Consider the following 23,758-nt stretch of genomic DNA (forward strand, 5'->3'; position numbering starts at 1 on the left):
TCAGTGCTGAACCATTATGTCACATGGTACACTTATTTCCATTATTATTTCCCCATCAGCATCACTGACAGTGAACAACTCTTTGTCTGTGAAATCAAGCTAAACATGCAAAACACTGTTCTCCATTTGCATCCATGTGTGTTCAGTCCTATTACTGCGATACGGTTGCTTTAAACCTGTAACCCTTCCAAATCAATTGACATGATTGTGACGGTTACAACATCTGAGTTTAAAATGGGGAGGAACACAAAATCGGATGGCACTCTCCATTCCTTTTGTTTTATCTCCGGCACCGCTCTAGCAAGGACCCGTATCCCATAAATTAACATGTCAATGTCTATGGGCACGCCCCTCACTGCAAATTCGTTTATCATAGTGCCGATCATTAACATTGCTCTTACTGGACATACCCCTGGAGAGGAGCATACTATCCCTCTTTCTGTGAAGGAAATGGTCATATTCAATTTGCTTAGGAGATCCCTCCGTAACAAATTTATAGGCAAATCTTCATGATTTAGTAGGGGTGCTCACACTGTTTTCCCCCCCACTGTTATGTTTAAGGGCCTTATCACGAGTTGGGCGGTAACGCCGGCGCTAAAAGCGCCGGCGTTATTAGCCCTATTGCAAAAACCGGGTTTGGCGGAACCGGAATTGCCCATTCACCATTGAGCTCATTTGGGAATTCCCCATTGGGCTCAATGGGGAAATTTCGCGCTTTTACCGCCGGCGGATTTCCCGCTGGTGGTAAACGTGCCAAAAATCAGCAAATTCTCCGCGGATTCCCCCCCCAGCTTATAGCTGGGTGGAAATCAGCCATAGCCGTGATTTGGCGGACCCTTAAAAGCAGCGGTAACAGCGCTACCGCCACATTTAAGGGCTATCGCCAAACTCGTGATGAGGCCCCAAATCTTTTGTGTAAGGAACTTTCAAAATAGCCCCAGAAAACCCCTGCGTTTCCAAATTGTTTCCTGAAAGCAGGAACCGGCCTTCCATGAGGCATGATTTTTTAGCTCCCGAGTCCACCATAAAGATGAACTGTCTGTTGCCTATCTCCGCACCCACCAGTGGTTCCTCTTCTGCACATAGGGTAGTTGATTGGACTGGACACGCAAGTGCTTTATGTGGGCTGTCCTAATCTGGGTATGTGTCTGTTCCGGGGACGGAAAAGACATTGTCCCCAACCATGGTTCTACCGTGGAATGGTGCTGGTGCGCGATTCGCAGTTGTTGCAAACATGTTAGTTTGTGTGTTTCCCATCGTATTCTGGCATGCTACCTGTGGTTGCATATCTTGCTGCCGTTGTTGCTGTCTAGGTGGCATTTGTTGGGTTCTCTCCGGGTACTCATTATAGCACTGGTCTTTTTGCCCACTCCCACCCATTAGTAACCCAAAGGGGCTGCCTAGATGTGGGTAGCCAACTTGCTGTTCGTTTCCCATGGGAGGGGGTCCTTGGTAATATCTATTGGTCACATCCAACAATCCTTAGAGAAATGTCCCCATCTCCAACAATTCCACCATGACCCTTGGGGTCCTCCCCTCATTCCTTGACCTCCAAACTCTCTTGGGGTCCTTCGTATTGCTCCTCTCCCTTCCATTGCTCTTGTCCGTTTGCAGACCAAGTTGCTGCCATCCTCGCTGGTGTATTTCCTGACTCCTCTTCCCCATCTCCCTGTCTTTCTGCAGGTAGGGCTGAATTGATTGCCGCGACCTTCACTAATTTATTCGGAACCAGTTTTGCTTTGTCTGCCAACCTTCTCTGTGCTATCTCCTTTTCCCGCTCTTTGATCCTCCTACAATGGTGTACTATTATGCTCTGAATCGCCGGCCTGCCTTTGGCTTCTATCCCAGCTATTTTATCCAAGGTCTTCTGTACCTCCTTCGAGAGCCCTCATTTAATTATAAAGTTAAACAGGGTGGTAGATTGGTCCCACACCATGCCTGTTTCTGATCTCCACAAGTCCTGTACCCGGAGAATGAATTGCGCAGCCTCTTCCTCCTCTCCCATAGTGCATTGCATTACTAAATGTAAGTCTGGCGTATCTGGGAACGTTCTCTGCAATGCATCCCATACTTGTGCCCTCACATTGTTGAATGAGGACCCATCATGGCAGTCACAGTTTATCGTTATTCCCGGGAAGCTGGCCTTCACCCACACCCCATCTGCTTGGTCTCCCACTGTGGAAACTAATAAACTTTTTACATCCCCTTTAGCCAAGGGCACCCCTGCAGTGTTCTTCTTGACTGCATGTATCCACTTCCCCACCCTGCCTGAAAGCGGGGGGAGGAGTTTCTACAAGTTGTTTTTATCCATCTGTGCCCAGGGTATGTAATGGGGCCTCTCTACCCCCTTATGTATCAGGGGCATCTGTAGTTTTGCCTTACCTCCTTTTTTACTTACCGTTACTTTCTTTGCTTTGCTCAATGACATGTTTCCTAACCTCTGCCCTAGTCTCCCTTGCCATCATTCGAGCCCACCCCCATCCTCTGGGTCCTCACGTAATGGGAGCGATAAGCCTGCCATTGCTGCTCCTTCATATTCATCTAGATCACTCCAAACTTCATCTATCTCCCTATCTGACTCTCCACCTCCTTGTCCCTCTCCTGCCTGGTCGTCTGTGTGTTCTGCTTGCACAATCCTTATTGGCTTGTCGTTCAAATGGAAAAAAAAAACTCTCCTGATTACCACTCATGTTCTAGTCCTTTAGACACATTTCCCTGTGGCGGCGGGGATGGTGTAGACCCTCCCACTACACTGGGTGGGGGTGTCAAATCACTGGGTACACTGGGTGGTGCCTCTCGTCCCTTTGGCAACATCTGTCCCTTATCACACAGAGCCCTTAATCGTGTTAATTCCATTTGTGTACTGGCTAGTTGCCTTTCTAAATCCCCAGTAAGCTGTACTATGTTTACCGGAGGGGCACTAGTGGGCCCCTATAGGCCTCTTTGGTCATAAGGCGGTGGGCCTGTGGCAGCTGGGGTTGATGGGGCACTTGGCGCAGGCACGTACATGGGATCACTGTATCTTTCAGCGGGCCTGGTGAATAATGGTTAAAGTCTGGTGAGGTCATTTTCTCCTGTTTTTACTGTACATTATTCTGCTGTAACTCCCTCCTCCCCCATCGGGGCTGTTGGCCCTTCCGAGGATACATCTTTAGTTGCGTCGCTGCTCAGGGATGTCTCTTCAAACATCCTCTATGAATCTCATAATTCACGTCTGTTTTGCCGTTGTTTACCTCGATATTTAGCTAACAAATGGGTTATTACGTTATTTAACACTCTTTTCTCAAAGGACCCCCCCTCCGGCCAAATTTGGGACGATCCCTCTCCCTTTATCTCTGTAAGCCACTGTTCATAGTACTTCTGCATTTTTTCACTGTACAAGGGGAGATGTTGAAAAATATGAGCTAACAGTGTACTCCCTCCCATGGCTCCTTGTCCTAATTTTTGGGTTTTCACTCCTCTACTTGATATATCACACCATACAACTGAAAAGATACTTTCAGTTACTCTTAACAACTTCTGGCGCGCCCCGGGCTAAATTCCAATGATCTTTTCACTTACACCTTTTTCACAAACCCCAAAACACACTTTCCATCAATACTTATTCCATAGACAACATAAAGTACCCACATGTTTTATCAACAGACCAATACGTTTTACTTTACTACGTGCTGGTGTGAATTGCCCCTTTGGTTTGTTCCAGTCTCTTACTTCTTATTTTTTCATTCACTGCCCACTTCTGAGCCCCCTCAGTGTACCCTCTAGAAGAATTCTGCTCACACGTAAAAAGAGTACTCTAAATTACCATTCTGAGCCTACTAAATATATGAGACTCCTACATTTTTTTTTTATCTCCACTTATACCCTGCACTCGTCAAGACCATGATACGCGGCGCTGCCTTCTACCCCCCTTTGGAGCTAGGATCCTGTATTCCTTTACCTCTTTGTCCTCAACAACCTAATGGGCATATAAAGGATAGATAGGAAAAAGCCTATCAGTTTCACTCACACAGTCCCTAGGCCCAAAATCTAACTCCAACTATTCTGTCAACATTACCCTTACCCCAATTATGTTGCAATTTTTTTCCCTATGCTTGAGAATCTCACAATCAGTACTCACGTGTCCAGGGTGATCCGAGAGCCTCCGTTCATGGTCTATCCACAATCAGTGCCGCCAGAGGCATTGCTAGGGGGGGCTAAGGGGGCTATAGCCCCTGATCTTTTGGTTGTAGCCCCGGATAGAATCTCAGGAGCTACAGCCAAAAGACTAGCTAGCCCCCAGTCTCAAGAGTTCCGACATCAGCTTAGCCCCGGGTCTTTTCCAGACCTAGCAACACCCCTGAGTACCGCACCCCAACCAAGCCATGACCCGCCTCGGCGAGCAGTTGGGTATTTGCAAAGATGACGCAGACCCTTGGAACGTTTCTTTTGTGCGCACACTGGTTGACCGCAGAGGCAATGGTTTGGCTGGGGGTGTCCTGGATCACACCGCACGGCACATGGGCCTCTCTTGGCGCACCATTCTCAATCACATTGTGGGGGGTCACCAAATGTAAAGTCTCATTCCCCGTAGTACCAATACAAACTTATTATAAAGGACACATCCCAGTAGGGAATGAGACAAAGAGAACAGGTTGCAAGGTTGACAAGTCTTTATATAAAATAGACATCCAGAGAACTCTGCTGCCTCGAGAGCACTCTGGCAAACAAAACACGTACATGGGTTTATAAAGTAAAATAGCTTCATCAATGAGGTCATTAACATAGGATATAACATTAGTACAGGATTGGTTGGGGAGCGATGTTACATATAGTCCTGTAGGTGCTGCTTCTTCCAGATATGCTGCCCAGTTGACGGTAGGGTGAGCGTCACGAGGTCCAGCTGCCTGTGTCTGGGAGGGGTGAGGGTTAGGTTGTGGGGAGATAGAGTTGACACTAACTAAGCCGGCATGAGAAACTACCACTAAACATATAATAAACAACAATCACTAAAATATCTTTGAGTAAATCTTGCAGACCTATAAATTGCATACACATTATTACATCGTCTTTCATTGGGACTTTTTTTGAGAAACAGGGCTTGGGGGTCTTGTCCTCCGTGATAACCTGGGTGACTGGGTGGTTCTTAGCACATCAAGGCGAGTGGGGAGTATAATGACGTATGTTAGTTTTAGGCCACAATATACTGCGACAGACGTCTGGTTTTAGTGGAGACACTCTGGGGTGGGCTGCACAGCATGGTCACACTTCTGGTACATAAAGAAAATACCTTAGGAGGGCCCAGGATTACAGTAGTTTTAGAACAGCAGGGATAAGAGGGCAGGAGCAGGATTGTGGAGATGGATGAGCTACAATTCATGGCTCGAGCCGGTTCACACACAGGACAGTGATCTCAAAGGAAGAGTGAGAAGATACATGTTGTTATTTGTTTCAATTATCCCCGGCGCATCCACGAGAAAGGGATTTGTGAAGCTTCAGGCAGTGGAAGAAAAGGGGGGGCCATGAGCGTGCTGTGCGCTGCGCTGCAGAGAGGAGAGAAGCTTTTTCATTGTTTCGGAGTGCGGCCTAGTCCAAAGATGGAGTCGAGAGCACACAAAATGGAAGTCAAGTGTGTCCCGCAATAGCCCCACCTATGCTGATGTTAGCATAAGGGCAATGGAGGCGTCCCCCACTAGTGCGTGTCACAAGAGTCGGCTATATCCTCTTCCTCGAAAGAAGACTCCATCTCACCACCCTCCTCAACCTCCTCACTGTTGTCCTTCCTATTGGGCCTCTTTTTCTCCTTGCTCCCGGGTCTCTCCTTTTTTTTGTGTAGTTATGGACGTTCACGGAGGGACGCCATCTTGCCACCGTATAGATGGGGCGATGGGCGATCCTCCCTGAACGTCAAAAGAGGGGAAAAAGCCGGCGGCACAAAAAACCCCTATGAGATTTTCACAAGGCTGTTGCGGAGCAGTCTTAGGTAAACAGGAAGGCAGGATGATGTAAGTCGAGGCAGATGGCAGTTTCAAGGCGACCAAGAGTCCCGTACACAGGTACGTAATACGGATGGTCGAGGCAGTCCAAAGCAGGTAGAGGTTTGATATACAAACTGTTTGGATAGTGCAAGGTGAATGGCAAAAGACAGTCCAAAGGCAGACAGAGGTCTGGTACACAGGCTGGTTGGATAGTACAAGGCGAATAGCAAAGGCAGTCCAAAGGCAGGCAGAGGTCTGGTACACAGGCTGGTTGGATAGTACAATGTGAATAGCAAAGGCAGTCCAAAGGCAGACAGAGGTCTGTACACAGGTTGGTTGGATGGTACAAGGCGAATGGCAAAGGCAGTCCAAAGGCAGGCAGAGGTCTGGTACACAGGCTGGTTGGATAGTACAATGCGAATGGCAAAGGCAGTGCAAGGGCAGGCAGAGGTCTAGTACACTGAAGAGAAAAGAGCAGAAACGGGCGGAATAAGAGAGGCAGAGGGCGGACAAAGGATCCGGAAAGAATGGGAAAGAAGCAGAGTGAGGAGGAGGGAGGACAAAGAAGTGAGAGGGGCGAGCAGGTGGAAGAAAGAGAGAGAGAGTTCCCCAAAAAATTACAGGAAGAGAGGGAGAGAACAAGAAGGATGCGGAAGACCGCACAAAGAAGAAGAACGCGAGCCACAGTAACACAGGCAGAGAACTAGGCTAAGTTGCAACACGCCCGTAACCCGGAAGTGACTGCTAAAGTACTTTCAGTTACGTGCGTGAAACAAATAGATCTAGACCTGTACGTGCCGCAAAGGGGAGACGTGATGGAACATGCTATGGCGGACCATAGCGCCAGTGGTTCCAAACCCGCCATCTTCCCCAAGGCATGACAGTATGCCCCCTCCTAAGGTGCACCCCTCCGGGATTGCCTGGATGATAGTGATGGAACTTGCGTACCAAGAGAGGGGCCTTAATATGAGACTTAGGTTCCTAGGAATTTTCTGACCAGGGATATCCTTTCCACCGTACAAGATACTCCAATCTACCCTTACAATATCTTGAGTCGCAGATCTGAGCGACTTTGTATTCGTCCTGAGTGGAATCAAAGGGCAAAGTAGGTTCCTTAGGATTGTGTGACCATTTATCCTCTCGAAAGGGATTCAATTGGGAAGTATGAAATACAGGATGTATTCTCCGGAGACCCACAGGAATCTGTAACCGAAAGGCCACTGGGTTAATTTTATGTGTGATTTTGTACGGTCCTATAAACCTAGGGGACAGCTTGGAGGGGCGAACCCATCGGGGTAAATATTTCATGGACAGCATAACCCGGGATCCCACTTCCCACCCTGGGACTGGTCTGCAGTGTTTGTTGGATTGTGTTTTATAGCGGTTTTGTGTCTCACAGAGGCTCTTCCTAGCTTTCTCTTGGACCTCCCGAAGAAGTGTGAGGGAAGAGTCAATAGAAGGTATGTTAGTTGGTATGTCAGAAAGGGGTAAACCAGAACGTGGGTGATATCCATAAGTGCAGAAAAAAGGGCTGATACCAAGAGCAGAGTGAATAGAGTTGTTATAAGAGAACTCGGCCATAGGCAGTAGTGAGACCCAATTGTCTTGTTGTTGATTTACAGAACATCGCAGATACTGCTCAAGGGTACCATTGAGTCGTTCGGTCTGCCCATTGGCTTGTGGGTGAAACCCAGATCTCAAGGCTCTCTCAACACCCAATCTTTCACAAAAAACCCTCCAAAACCGCAAAGTGTATTGGCTACCTCGATATGAGATCATTTTTGTGGGTATCCTGTGAAGACGAAACACGGGAATTCCGGGCAAGGGGGAAAAATGAACCAGTTTAGAGAATGAGTCTACCACAATCATGATACATGTACATCCTTGGGATCGGGGTAAATCGACGATGAAATCGGTCGAGATCGTACTCCAGGGACTCGCAGGAACCACACAGGGTTCTAATAACCCCACCGGTTTTTGATTTGGTACCTTGTTGTGAAGGCAGACTGCACAGGACTGTACATACTGGTCGATATCTTCTCTCATGCCAGGCCAGTAAAAGTGTCTTTGTAGGTACTCTAAGGTGCCCCTGCTGCCTATGTGACCTGCTATCTTGGAATCATGACACCAAGCCAATGCAGTCTTCCTTAAAGCTTGTGTGGGTAGATATAGTTTGCCTTTTACCAGATAGAGACCATCCCTGATGTCATACACAGTGTCTTTGTGATGTCTTTCCACCTCAAATTGTCCTCCGGAAGCATCTATCACTTGCCTCAGGAATGTGGAGAGCACTCCGATACTCTTGGTTCGGGGAAACATGAGTTCCCTAGTGGTTTCTGTTTCTGACGTGTAATCACTTCGGCAGGAAAGGGCATCCGCCACCAAGTTCTGGTCACCTGGTATATATGTGATAACAAAGTCAAATTGGGCAAAAAAATGAGCCCATCTTGCTTGGCGAGTATTATAGCATTCTAACTGCCTTAAGAATTGCAGGTTCTTATGATCCGTCCGGATAGTGAAAGCGTGCTCGCCTCCCTGAAGAAGATGGTGCCACTCCAGACAGGCCGACTTCATGGCTAGTAACTCTCGTTCAATGACCGAATAGTTCCTTTGACTGGCATTGAGGGTCTTAGAATAATATGATATAGGGTGCTCTTTACCTTGATGTTCCTGTAATAAGACCGCTCCTATAGCAGCAGCGGACGCATCTGTCTCCAGGATAAAAGGGCGACAATGATCTGGCCGTCAAAGGATGGGTGCTGAACAGAAGGCTTCCTTAAGAGTGTGAAAACTGTCTTCGGCTTCCGCAGACCAACTAAACGGAACAGAAGATTTCTTGAGTAGGGTCGTGATGGGTAAGATTCTCTGAGAGAAATTGGAAATTAATTTTCGATAAAAGTTTGCCAGACCAAGAAACTTTTGGATCTCTTTGACTGACTTAGGTGATGGCCTATCCAAGATTGAAGCAACCTTCTGGGGATCCATAGAAATTCCTTGGCAAGAAAGAATAAATCCCAAGTATGAAATGGAAGTGGCGGAAAAGACACATTTGTTGAGTTTGGCGGAGAGGTGGTTGTCTCTTAATCTTCGGAAGACTTCCTTTACATGTACTTCCTGTTCTTCTTGTGTCCGAGAAAACACCAGAATATCATCAAGGTAGACTATGGTAGTGTGACACAGCAAATCCGAGAAAAGGCGGTCCATAAAGCGCTGGAAGATTGAAGGGGCATTAACTAAGCCAAAGGGCATCACTTGATATTCATATAGACCAAATGGAGTCCTAAAGGCCATCTTCCACTCTCGTCCCGTGTCCCATGTCTGAACTCAGAGCAGATGATATGCATTCCGTAAGTCGAGTTTGGTGAACACGGTAGATCCTTGGACTGCTTGAATAATTTACGTTATCAGAGGCATGGGATAACGGTCTTTGATGGTCACTTTATTCAAGCCCCTGTAGTCTATACAGGGTCGTAGTTCCTGTGACTCTTTTTTAGGAATAAAGAATAGCGAGGCCCCAGCCGGAGACTTCGAGGGTCTAATCAGTCCGTTGGCTAGGTTGTTATCCAGGTACTCTCTGAGATAGCGCTTTTCATCCACAGACAGAGGAAACATCCGACAAAAGGGCACAAGATCTCCTGGAGTGAGGTCGATGCAGCAGTCTTCCGGTCGGTGAGGAGGTAGCTCTATGGGAATCTTCTCACTAACTACCTCTGTGAATTCCTTAAGGTGGTATGGTAAGCAATGAACAGATCTAGGTTCACAGCTGCTTGCTGTCTTCACAGTTTCAAATTTGGGCTCTGGTAGACATTCCGCCTTACAGAATGCTGAATGGAAGCTTTGAAGATTCTTAGCCTAGTCAATGGAGAGATTGTGTTTCCGTAACCAACCTATCCCAAGGATGAGAGGGAAATGGGCTGCGCGGATGATATCGAAGACAATTCTTTCAGAATGTTGCTGTATTGACATGATAAGTTCTTCTGTGGTGTGGGTTATCATGCCGGAACTTAAGGGTTCGCCGTCAACGCCTTCAACCTTCTGGTCTTCTTGTTTGGCGATACGGGTTAAACCTTTCTGTTCATTCCAATGGGTAACAATGAAGTTACCGGCTGCTCCACAATTGAGCAAAGCTTGAGACTTTACCTCGGTGCCCCCCAGTTGTAGGGTCACTGCAAGAACCATGAGATGAGAGTCTTCGGTTATCTCCGGGGAGGACACCGAAAGGGTGGCATAAGGACTTGAGATGGCCCCTCGGAAGTGAGTTCTAACACTTACCGAGGGCGATCGTTTCCGAAATGTCTGGGAGGGACTTCTGGGCAGTCCCTTAGCAAATGAGTAGATTCCCCACAATACATACATAGACAGCCGTCCCTCCATCTCTTACGTTCTTCTGGAGTAAGAGGGGCCCGAGTAGTCCCGATTTGCATTGGTTTTTCTTGGAGGCAAAGAAACAGAAGGAAGGGCTTCCAGAGGAGGAGGACCATAGAATTTGGTCTTCTTTTTTTCTGCACGGCGTTCCGTCAGCCGGAAGTCAATACAGAGAGTAGCAGTGATAATATCAGCAAAGGTTGTTGGTCGAGCTATCTGGGCCAGCTTGAGATTTTCCCTCAAACCGTGTCAAAAGATGGCATACTGCGTTTGCTCTTGCCATCCTGCTTCAGCTGCTACTTGTTTAAAGGTGGTTATATATGTCAGTGGGTCGGAGTTACCTTGGCGCATGTCTAGAAAGTCTTCAGACGCTAAATAAGTACTTTCTGTACTGAAAAAGGTCAGTTGCAAGAGCTTTTAAAGGCACTATAATCTTGTAAGACTGAATCGGTTTGATTTACTAGAGGGGTGGCCCATGCAAGAGCGTTACCAGTCATGTGGGTAATCATAAAAAACCCACTTTAGCGTGATGTGAAGCAAAGGTTTGGGCACAAAATGAAAAATGGAGGTTGCACGCATCCACATTTTTTTTAACCCTTTTAGGTGAACCATCGAATTTGCCCGAAACCAAAGGGAGTGGCGGTAGATCCGTTGAAGGTCATTCTCTCTCCGTCATTCGTTGTTGTAAAGCGGTATTGGCAGTCTTGAGATTCTGTACTTCTAAGTTCAGGCTCTGTACTGCTGCTACGAGTTCCTGAATCTGTTGTGGTGTTGCCATGCTGGTTTCTGGCCGTTGCAAACTGTCACAAGAGTCAGCAATATCCTCTTCCTCGAAAGAAGACTCCGTCTCACCACCCTCCCCAACCTCCTCACCTTCGTCCTTCCTCTTGGGCCTCCTTTTCTCCTTGCTCCCGGGTCTCTCCTTTTTTTTGTGTAGTTATGGACGTTCACGGAGGGACGCCATCTTGCCACCGTATAGATGGGGCGATGGGCGATCCTCTGTGAACGTCAAAAGAGGGGAAAAAGCTGGCGGAAAAAAAAACCCTATGAGATTTTCACAAGGCTGTTACGGAGCAGTTTTAGGTAAACAGGAAGGCAGGATGATGTAAGTTGAGGGAGATGGCAGTTCCAAGGTGAACAAGAGTCCCGTACACAGGTACATAATACGGATGGTCGAGGCAGTCCAAAGCAGGTAGAGGTCTGATATACAGGCTGGTTGGATAGTACAAGGCGAATAGCAAAGGCAGTCCAAAGGCAGGCAGAGGTCTGGTACACAGGCTGGTTGGATAGTACAAGGCGAATAGCAAAGACAGTCCAAAGGTAGGCAGAGGTCTGGTACACAGGCTGGTTGGATGATACAAGGTGAATGGCAAAGGCAGTCCAAAGTCAGGCAGAAGTCTAGTACACTGAAGAGAAAAGAGCAGAAACGGGCAGTATAAGAGAGGCAGAGGGCGGACAAAGGATCCGGAAAGACAGGGAAAGAAGCAGAGCGAGGAGGAGAGAGAACACAGAAGTGAGAGGGGCGAGTGGGCGGAAGAAAGAGAGAGAGAGTTCCCCAAAAAATTACGGGAAGAGAGGGAGAGAACAAGAAGGACACGGAAGACCGCACAAAGAAGGAGAACGCGAGCGACAGCAACACAGGCGGAGAACTAGGCTACGTTGCAACGCGCCCATAACCCATAAGTGACTGCTAAAGTACTCTCGATTACGCGCGTGAAACAAAAAGATCTAGACCTGTACGTACCGCAAAGGGGGGACGTGATGGAACATGCTATGGCAGACCGTAGCGCCAGCGGTTCCAAACCCGCCATCTTCCCCAATGCATGACAGTGCATGGGCAAGTGGTTCATTTCGTACAGCATGTACACAGGGGGGCCCAAATGGCCCTTCACTCACCCACATAACACTCACCCATATTAGTATAATCTATGTGTAATTCAAGGAACGTCCAATAGTGCAGGGCAATGTGCCCTGTAGCAGCCGTAGTGTCATCCCTGTACTGAAACTTTGACTGCAATGCTGCAATGTACAACCATTTCTGTGATGCTCTCCTGAATATTTGGTATAAACCAGTCCTGCTGTATATCTGCTGCAATGTCCTGTTTGGAACTGTGGTTTGGGTAATGTAACTTTTCAAAGGCTACAGCTAGCAGCTCCAGTGACATTACTGTCTTCCTGGATCTCTATTGTGTCCACAATAGATCTTTTGGGGCGTGCTTGCATCCTCTTCGTAACCAAAATTCTTTCTCCCTTTCTGGTACCCTTCCTTGTAATTCAAATATTTGGGGGATAAGCAATGCCGTATAAGGTATTGGATGTTGGCTGGCTGGTGGGGTGGTCATGATGTCACCATTTTGGCTGTCGCATAGGCAGATGAGTTCCCCATTGATATTTTTTCTGTCCCGTTAGTGTGGGGGGTGCACTTGATGACCGCCACAACAGGTGGCTGGGAAAATGCTTCTATCAGTGTTTCTAGCAGTGCCACATGCTGCACTGGAAACCCCTCCAACCTCCAAAACACCCTCCTCTTCCAGCGGGATAGACCGGCATGCACAGTTATTGTGACGTAGGCCAAGTCAAAATATATTGTGACATGGCACTCTTGGGATTCTCTCAATGCTTTGATTAGTACTAATGGTTAGGCAATATTTTCATAACCACCATCTCATAGTCTCCTTCTTCAAGTCATACCACCACTGCCCCTGTATGTCTTTGTTCACCCTCCTTGTCAATCGTGGATGACCCATCAACGAACAGTACCTCACCCTCCGCCAATGTGAAATTATTCGCCTTGGGGATGTCATCCTCCTCCCTCTCGTATGTGGCACAGTCATGCACCGTTAGAACTTCTGCAGTGGCCATAACTGTTAGGAAGGTGGCAGCGTGCATTTTTTTGCATCTAACCACATGCATGTGGCACTTTGAAATAATAATCTCGTATGCTGAAGATCTCTGTGTGGTCAGGGTGGATTTTGACCTTTCCAGGATTGCAAATAGGGAGTGTTCGTTCCACATACAATGTAACTGAGAACCCCATTACAATAGTAGAGCGTCCTTCTATTACAAATGCAGCAGATGCTAAAGCTTGTTTGTATGCAAACAGCCCTTGCATCACTGAATCCAGAGTGCTGCTGTAATAGGTCAATGGAGTATGGCAAATGGTGCTCTTCTGTGTCAACACCGCGGTCATGAGCTGGCCATCTGAATGTGAAAACAAGTGACATTCTTGTGTGGATTCTGGGGAGACCAGTATGGGTGCTGAACTAATAACTTAATTTAGATCCTTGAACGGCTTGATCATATCTACAGTCCACTGTAGCTTATGATCCTTTGTTTTTTGTGCTTCTTTAAGGGTCTGCAGAAGCGGTCTTGTGTATACTGCATAATCTAAGATCCAGACCCTACAATAGTTGCACAGCACCAAAAAAATCTGCATTTATTTAATTGAGGCAGGTTTGGGGTGGCGTGTACTGATGCTGCTCTATTTGGTAGTATTCTTTTACCGTTCGCTGATATGAACTTCCCTAGATAGAGCACATTCTGTTGGCAGTATTGCAACTAGCCTTGTCGACCTTGTACTCCTTATGGGCCAATAATTGTAGTAGTGTTATGGAATCCCTTCGGCAGTGCTGCTCACTGTCACTACACACTAGCAGATCATCTATGTACTGTATAATTATGCTGGGTACCAGAATGTTCCCTAAACCAGCATGCAGTATTCTGTTAAAGATACGTGGACTCTGGCAGTACCCCTGAGGTAACCAAGTATGTTTGAAACACATTTGGCCCTGTGTAAATGCTGTGAGGTACCTTGACTCAAGATGGAGTGGAATCGAGAAGAATACATTCTTCAAGTCCACTACAGTGAAGTATGTGACTTCTTTGTGAATGTTGCATAAAATTGTCACAGGATTAGGAACGACTGGAAATTCTCTCTGTACCATGTCATTGAGGTGGGCGTAAAACCTGGATCATTGTCCAATTGCCCCCTGTTGATTTCTTTACAGGGTATATTGCTGTGTTGTACAGAGACGTGGATGGGAAGATAATTCCCTGGTCCAGTAGGGCCTGCAGTGTATTTCTAATACCCTCCGCCGCCTCCGTTGATAACGGATATTGTTTTACTCTGGGTAGCACCACACCTGGATTCTGTTCCATATGCACAGGGGTCACATCTTTCAGTAGTCCCACATCATGTGGATTTGTAGTCCACAAATGCAGAGGCGCATGTTTTAAGTCTTTGTCAAGAAATAGATGTGGAGTTAGTACTTCAGTAATTATGTTGCAGGAATATAAATCTCTAATACTATCTCCCCATTTTTGTCATTGTTCTCAAAAATCACATCATCCGTCACTTCTTTTAACTGTACCGTTGGATCTATACTGAGCACTCTGCGACACTCACACCTGTCCTTGTCTATTCCTAGCACGACAGCCCTCTTGGCAGAGAGCAACAAGCCCTGTAAGTCTAACGACAATATGGTACTCGCCACCACCTCAGATGACACAACGGGACGGAAGATGAAATCTGTTGGCACCCACTAACACTGTTTAGCAATCTAAGGCACCACCTCCTTGAGAACAGTAATGCCATAAATGAACATGTCTGGGTCTATGGGAGTTCCGTGAACCACCACCTCCCTTGTCATTTTGTGTATTATCAGCATTGCCCTTATTGTGCACATTCCTGGTGTAGAACATACTATACAGCGGTCTGTGAATGATATTGTCATATTAAATTTGATGAGCAGGTCCCTACCCAGTAGATTAACATGGGAACTTTCTGAATACAGTAAAGTAGCTTGCACCACCTTCTCTACCACCTTTACATCCAGCTCCTCAGTGTATGGAACCGTGGAAACAGCCTCAGAGAATCCCTGTGTTTCAAAATATTTGTCCGAAAATGGGAAATTCCCCCCATGATGCATAATTTCATTGCACCTGAGTCCAACATAAATATGAACTACTTGTTTCATATCTCCGCCCCCACCAAGGGTTCCTCTTCATGGTGAATGGTTGTTGACAAGACATTAGTGCTCTCTGTCGATGTCATAATCAGGATATGTGTTTGTTCTGAGGAAGGATTATGGGTCCCCCATCACTGTTAATCCTCCAAAGGGGCTGGTGGTCCCTCTTGTTACCCTATTGACCGGGGCAACACCGCCCTGCTGTTATTGTGGCAGGTGCCACACCTGTATATCAGATGTTTGAGGCTGCTGATTATATTTGATGTTGCCCTTCTATAAATCCTTGGTTCTGATACCCTTGACCCAGTTGCAGATACCCCATTCCTTGGGGCCCTTGGCCCTGCTGCTCTGACCCGTAATTATACCCCACTGCAAAACTGCTTGTGCATTCCCTTGCAAAATGTCGCAACCTCAAACAATTCCAACATTGGGATTGTCCAAACCCACATCCTCTGGGTCCAAATCCCCCCTCTTGCTCCTCAGAAGCCCCCCTTCTTCGCTTTGGTCCTACTGGCTGCCACTGCGGGCCAGGATACTGTTGCCCCCACCCCCCTGTCCTTACCCTCATTCAGCCCAGAGCACAGCAATAGTGGTGCTCACGACCTGTTGAGTGCTCTGTGTCCCCACCACATGTACTGGCAACGACACAGTTGCCTGGACAACAACTCTTGCCAATTTCTTTTCTACCAATTTGACTTCTTCGGTTTGACGCTCTGGGCTGTTTCCCTATCCCACTCCTTGATTCTTTTACAATGGTGCACCATTATACTCTGGCTGCCGCTTTGATTCGACACCCACAATCTTATCTAATGCCTTATGCACTTCCTTTGGCAAGCCCCTCTTAACAATAAAATATTAAAATGGTATTGAACAATCCCACAGTCCTCCCATTTAAGCTCTCCACATTTCTTGTAATTTGAGAATAAACTTAGCTGTGTCCTCATCAACACTGATTGTACACTGCATCAGGGACTGCAAATCAGGTGTATCTAGGAAAGCCCTTTGTAGCGCATCCCACACCTGTGCTCTAATTCTATTATTACCGGATATCCAGATTTTCCCACATTCCCCTGGCCTGGTCCCTGTTAGGCAGAAACCTGTGCAGTTCCCTCTGGCACCACTGCAAAAAGTTTAAGACTACAGGAGTTAGCAGTAAACCCAATTGGTTTACCTGGTAGCTGTGGCTGAGCAGTCAGACTTCTCTCAAGACGAGTTAGGCCGTACTTGGAATATACATGATAGGGCAATTTACACAGTAGAACAAGCAGACACTGATCAGAGCTTGGGTGTAAAGATATATAATTATTTATTTAAAAACACATCTATTGAAAACACACTGTCACTAATATGGCAAACAACTTCGATCACAGTTACTATAAGTATATGTCAATCCCATAACAATATTTCGACAAGTCTAGGTTCAACGGCACCACTTATTTGTAGACAGTGGTGAATGCTTTAACCTAGATGGCACTCTAGTATTCGTTAGAAAGGGAGAGAAATAGGCAGAGAATGAAACCAACTCAGTGCCAACACTTTTACGAAGCAAATGCAAGGCAAGCAAGGCAGGGTCTACTGTAGATCGCAAAGTTCAGGAGGCCAGGCCCACTCGGAGAGAGGCAAGGCGGTATGTCCCAAAAGTATCACAGTGCAAATGCACTTCAAGTCTTTGTAGCAAAATGTCACAGAAAGGTTGGACCAGTTTAGAACAAAAGTTTAAGAAGGTCTGGAGGCGACCCAATGGAAAGGTAAGGATTTAAGACACCTCACGCTAACAATTTCAAGGGAAGCCAGGCGGACACAGTACCTTGAGAGTGAAGGGGCAGCTCTGACGGGGGCAGTTGTTCCTGGTGGTGGATGCAAGTCGGGGCTTTGCCAGAAGATGAGAGGATCTCGTCGTCGAGGAAAAGTTGAAGATCGTTGCACCACCAGGGAAGAGACCAACCGCGGAGTGCTCCGTCACAAGGCACCACCTTTTGGTCGCGGTACAGTGGTCAGTGGCTATCCGGTTGCCGGGGTACTCAGCATGGGCAATTCGACCACTAGACGTCCTGGAAGCGAAGAAAAAGCAAGGGACTGGTTGTTCCCACCAGTCAGGGGAAGAAGACTCTCCAGCAGGGAGATCTCCTCTGTCGTTGTGAAGTGAGTCGTTTCAGCAGGGCTCCACCGGAGGTGTCGTCGTTGCAGGTCGGCTCAGCTTTACCCTCGTCGGATTCTTAGGTCCTGTGGCGACTTCTGAAGTTTCAGTCCCAAACGCCCTGCTTTTATGCAGAAAACCCCCATTCATTCAGCCTAGCTGTCAATCAAACATGCTAAGTGGTGAGCGGTTGGCTCACCACTCGGGCCACTCATACCAGAGTGCGACTTGAGTTGGCAAGGCAACTCAGTCCAGGTTGCCTAAACCCCCTCCCACACCCCCTGTGGTACCCAGACAGAATGGCACCACTTTTGGAGGCTTCTGTGTAGAAGCCCGCCAAAAAGTGGAACAAAGGGCTCAACCTTTGGTTCGGAGTTACAGAGGCGAACACATACGCCATTTTAAAAACCGAGTTCTGGCAGAAAATACCAACCGGTGGATTTATTTAAGACAAATAAACCGGCGGTATGTTAGAGACTAATGTGAAAAAGTATTAGCCTCCAACAATGGGAAGAATCCCATAGGAATATATTCGCGGTCGAATATAAAAAGTAGTATCCACTGCCACCAGCCAAAATTCGACGAGGGGGACGGGACAGTGCCCCCTCAAACAACAGACCCAGGGGTAATCGAATTACCCCTACCAGTACATCCACAATACGATGGTTTGTACTAATTCTGTTAGTAAATGTAGGTCTAGTAAAGCCAATGGTGACTTTACATGCCCTGGGAGACAGTAGTCAGTCCCAGGGTATGGAGTCTATGGTGGGGATCCCCTAGGACACCCCAGTGTTACGGCACGGAGGGTGCGGTGTAACACACATAGCAAAACACATGAGGCCCTATGGAGTAAATGACCCCATAGCCCATAGAACACATTGACATTCAAAGGAATCAACCACAATCATGTCCAAGAGTGGGAGGAAAAAGAGTCTCACTCTTGGCAGGATGAAAAAAACAAACTCCAGAAATCCAGCAAAGCTGCTGGGGGAATCACTAGGTTAGGAAATTCAGCCTGAACAGAGAATTCTCCCCAACAGCCCCCAATAATAGCAATCATCAAGCTCTTGATGTCACCCACTGCTTTTCAAACTCATATATCCATTTACTTGCCCTGCTGTGAGCTGTGGGAGAGCCTTAATCAAGCAGTGATTATCCATATGGGGCAAGGGCACAAACCCTTGTCCTCCCTGCCCCATTATGTTTGAAGGGCATCTGCATCTTCACATGACTTCCCACACCCTTCTTCTTACTTCCCATTTTCCTTGCTAATGCCATCCGGCTGAACCCTATTCCCCAACCTGCCCCCACACAAGTCTTCTTCTGGGGGTACTCTCAGCTCCCTCTTCACCCCCTCCTTCTTCTTCACCCTATCCCTCATCAAACGTGCCATTGTCATCCTCCCTCTCATCGTTTCTCAACACTGTATTTTCTTGTCCAAGGACTGTCCAATCCCCCTTGCTTCCCTCCTTCTCAACACATACGCTTCTTAATCCTTCATTATCCATCCTGAGCAGCAACTCCCCTGATCTCGATTGTCCCAATCCTTTTTCCGACACCCCTACATCCCTTATTTCTCTTGAGTATGCCTGTATCCTGTGCAGCTCTGCTAGCAACTCAGCAACCCATCTTCGAACTCCCTTGACCTGACACCCGTGGATGCCGATACTTCAGGCACGTGTGCATAAGGAGGTGGGGGAGTGGTAGCCTGTGGTCTTACTGGTGCTGAAGGGATATCTACCATGGTGGAGACATATGTTGGATTTATTTACACGTCTGTGGGACATGCTGTCAAAGGTTATAATCCCCCCCACTCCATTGGCACCCCACACAATCTTTCTCCCCTCCTGCATGTTCAATATTTCTGTATCTGTGCCCCCGCTCCATCCCCTTGGTCCTCTGTGTCCTCAAACATTTGCCAGAGGTCTAAAATGTCTTTTCTCTTCTGTAGATGTTTCCCCTTATGCTTAGGTACTAGAAATGTGGACATATGTTCCAAGATGCTGTAATTGTGGGAACCCTGCTCTGGCCATGAGCAGAGCATCCCCCCTCTTCCCATCTCTGCAATGCACTGCTTATGGTGATTCTCCACCCTGTCATGTTACAGTAGCAGGGCCTTGTACATATACTGTATTGGTGTTCCTCCCCCCATGCTGGTGATGTCTATGTTTTACTGACCCCACAAAACCATGCTGATGCGCACACACGCTGCCGCTGCTTGTGCCAATCGACAAAAAAAAGAAAATCACTCCCCACCCTTTTCTGTCTCCCTCCTCCATGCACATACACTCCTTTGCACAACCATTCAATACCACACCACGCCGCAACACACGCAATTGATGTCCCTCTTAGGGCCTGTTCTTCATCTACTAAAATTACAATGCAATAAACTAAAATAACAAGCTAAAATAACAACTGCTACTTATTCTAGGCCTACTACTTATACGAGACCACTACTTTTATTGCCAAATTCCTCCAATAAATAATATATTTTATTGGGGCACCACCTTCCCTCCCTTCACAATACAAACATCAATATGAAATAACACAAACCACATCCACGTCACATCAACGACCTCGATCTCCATGTGTTCATACCGCACATACTTCCCAATGCATTTTCCCGCTACTTTTTATCACTTACATGAGTCTACTCACATGTGCGTGCTCACCCAAACTTCTCCGTCACAGGGTTCCAATGCCGGCCTGCGATCTCCTGGGAGCCACGCCCTGCTCCAAAGAGCAGAGAGGACTTTTCTTAAAATGGCTCCTGCTAAACCCATTGGTACACATGTTTTTTTGTGACCGGTCTCTGTAGATGGACACGGCTCCTTCTGGAGAAGCAGCCTGGAAGTCTCCTCAAATACAGGGGTGTTGGAATCACGCTGGGGTGAAAAATTGAAGGCATAGCCCTGAACGCTCACGCCAGAACAAATACAACCAGCTAGGGAAAAAAAGCCGAAGTCGATCTTGTAATGATAACAAGTTTTAATCTCATACACAGACAAGAGCAACAGCAAAGAACTGTGCTTCCAAGAACATTCTGGTGAAATGGGGTACAAGCAAAGGCTTAAGAGGAGACACATCTTCTTCGTGATGCAATACATACAGTAAAAATCTGTGCGGCTAATTGTTGTGCACCCATACAGGTTCTGCCTTCCCCATAAGGGATGCCAGGTCATTGGTTCCAGCCCAGTCTATGGGCCTCATTACGAGGTGGGAGGTAAGGGAAAAACGATGCCGGTAAAGAATTACTGGCATCGCTTACCACTCCAGTCTATTAAGACTCGCCAACCCGCTATTAGCGGCACCTACTAGACGATCGCTCTCATGTCCATACCTCAATAGAGGTTTTATAATAATTGGCAGCAATATTCCTGTGAATTCTTCAAAAGTATACACTGCTTTATTCAGGTACAAGTACTGTATCAATTACTTAGTGTGTACTTAAAAGAATTTGTATCTTGAGTTTCTAGTTATTGTACTCTTCCTTCAGGTTTTACTTGAAAAATAGAGGACAGAAGACCAGGTAATTGTGATGTTAATACTTTAAGAGCTTTAATTTTTGCCAATGCATTTCGGAAAAAAAACTCTCCTTCATCAGGGCTATACTCTCTGCTTACAACCAACATATTACACAGCCACAGTAGTCATGGTTAAGTTACTTTTTGGGTGGCTTATAACTCCGCTCCCCCTGGACGAATCCTCACCAAACTTTGCAAAAAAAGTATATGGCCCACTCTGAATTTTGCAAAGTTTGGTGAGGTTTGGTCCAGGGGGGGGAAATTTATAGGGGGGGTCCCAATATTCTTTTTTTTTCCCATAGACTGAATGGGGGAAAAACTTTGCGCATGCCTACAGCCGAAACCGCTGGACCGATTTTCGGCAGGAGCAGGGGCTTGTTCCCGAAAGCATGCTATTGTAAATTTGGTAAAAATCCGTCCAGTAGTTTTCTTTAAAATGATCAAAAAGTAGGTCTAAATAAATTAGTGATATCTATGTCCGCTCCGCGGAGACACTTCCCTGTTTGCTCCGTGGGCAGGACACTGATTGGCTAATGGGCTCGCGTCATGTCCGATTGGCTGGAGTGAGGCATTATGTGCATCAGATTGTTCCGATGCGCCCGCAATCTTGGATCCGCCGACAGCGCGGCAGCGAACAGAGGCGAAATGCAGTTTTGGGGTGAATCCCGTGAAAAGTCGATGTGACCATTTCACTGCTTGGAACCAGTTGTTATCTGATGATGTACACCTCCAATGTGAGGTAAGAAACCCACGCACATATATAAAAAAGAAAAAATCATGTTTTGCGGACATGATAGTGAGGGTATTTTATTAATTTCGATTCCCTCATCTCTCTTTTGTCTTTGCCTGGCTCGGTTAATGCAGGATCACACAGAGACAAGCCCACGTGGGATTTGCAGTATAAGCCCTATACCTGTGGCATTCATAGCTCCACAGGTAAGCTGTGTGTTTTTTGATTATCCACACAGTCTGATTTAGTCAGTCTTAATCACCTTTATGCTCAGACCTCTCCCTTACTATTTTCCCTGCAGTTAAGACATCAGTCTACCCTGAACCTCGTCCTGATGAAGGCCGTGTTTAAAGACGGGGCACACTTAGCTCTCTGAAAAGCGGCTGAAACACCTGGTGTAGACCCGCTACTCCCTTAAGCTACAGCTTATTCAGACTGTTCACACAAGCAAAATATTTGTCTGTGTTACTACTTTTGTTTTACATGTTTTTAGAATTGTATGTTAAATCTGTACACATTGTTATGCGAATCTGCTGACAAACTCCATTTGTTTTTGGTCTATGTTATACACACACTATTAGGAGTTCGTTCCGAAATGTTTTGGTTCAGTGTGTGTTTCAAAAAAACGTTTCTCCTTGTTCAGGTGTAGCTAACCTGTTTGTGATGTCTTTTTTCTGAATCATTTATTCTCAATATAAAAACAGTGTTTTTTATCTCTACTAGACAGTAGTGAAGAGTGATTCCTTTTTTATATATGCAGAGGTCAATCTGTTGTTTTTGTCTGGGAGTGTATATCTGAGCATAACGTCCTTTGGACCTATTCATTTGTATATTTTGTTCTAGTTTACCCTCCTGGGTAGAATAGGTCCCCAACCAGGAGCCCTATGTTTGCGCACATGAGTTATCGCCATAATGTGCATGGAGGTGCCAGGTTTTTAATATTGCTTGTGCTTCTTGAGATAGTACACCAACTATAATACTTTTTAAAAAATGTTGGTGGAGGTGAGGTCTGCAGATTGGCGCATATTTTCTGTTAATTCTCTGTATTGGAAATGTTGCCAAAGTTTGACATTTCCTATGCTGCCAACAGTTTTATGGCAGAGTTTGTGTCCTAAGGTTTTAAAAATAGGTTCACCTTTCACTGCTGTCAATTGAAGAAGATCTCCAAAAACAATAATGTGTTTTGCTCCAAAGAGTTCTTTGTAGTTTGTTTTAAGTACTTCTTGCAATCTCAGGTGAATCAAAGCAAACATTGGGTTGGCACCATTCTCACTTCATCTCTTAGTAGCATTCTCATTTGTTTTAATACTCTGAGTAGTTCCATTGAAGCTTCTGTAGAAAGTTTGTAATAGTCTAATTTGTTTTGGTGTTCTACTGGAAGGAGTAGTAATCGGTGTAAAGTGACAGCGCCTATGTGGTAGGCAGCTAAACCTGTGGGGGCAGTTACAACAGCTGACAGTTTGATGTTTGTCAATTGTTGAAGGAACTTGCTAATGATTTTGATTAAGAATGTTTTGCCTGAATCAGCTTTACCACTGACGTATAGCAGTATAGGTTTGTAATTTTGGCAGGTACATTCTTTATTTTCATGTTGTACACCATGTGTAATTTCTTTTGTTACTTCTTCAAAAATGGTGCGCTGGTCTTTGTTAAGTTTTGATTGTAGTACATTTGTCTTCTGTATATTCTTCTTGTTTTCTATTTATTACATGGTGTTTTCTACTTCTGTCATAGCTAATTCTGCCTCATTTGCTATTAGTGGCTGTCGCAGTGGTTCTTGGCTTCCTGTTACAGAAGGTTGACTACTGTCGGATCTGTCCTTATCTAGTTGGGCCTGGAGTTCTTCTTCGTGTTGCTGTTCATTGTGCAACATTGTTTTGTACTGCGTAAAGTTCACATCAGTGATAGTGCTTTCATTTGCTTTGAAAGCGTCTTCATATCAGTCATAGTTAACTAGTATCGCTTCTTCTTTTCTCCATGGTTTAAAAAAGTTGTAGCAGGGACATGTAATATAGTTCTTTCTGTTGAGGAGTTTTTAATGACAATTTAATATGATTAATTAAGCTTTGTTTAGTAAG

This window comes from Ambystoma mexicanum, chromosome 6q, assembly GCF_040938575.1.
Source record: "Ambystoma mexicanum isolate Mex_15411 chromosome 6q, UKY_AmexF1_1, whole genome shotgun sequence".
NCBI lineage: Eukaryota > Metazoa > Chordata > Amphibia > Caudata > Ambystomatidae > Ambystoma > Ambystoma mexicanum.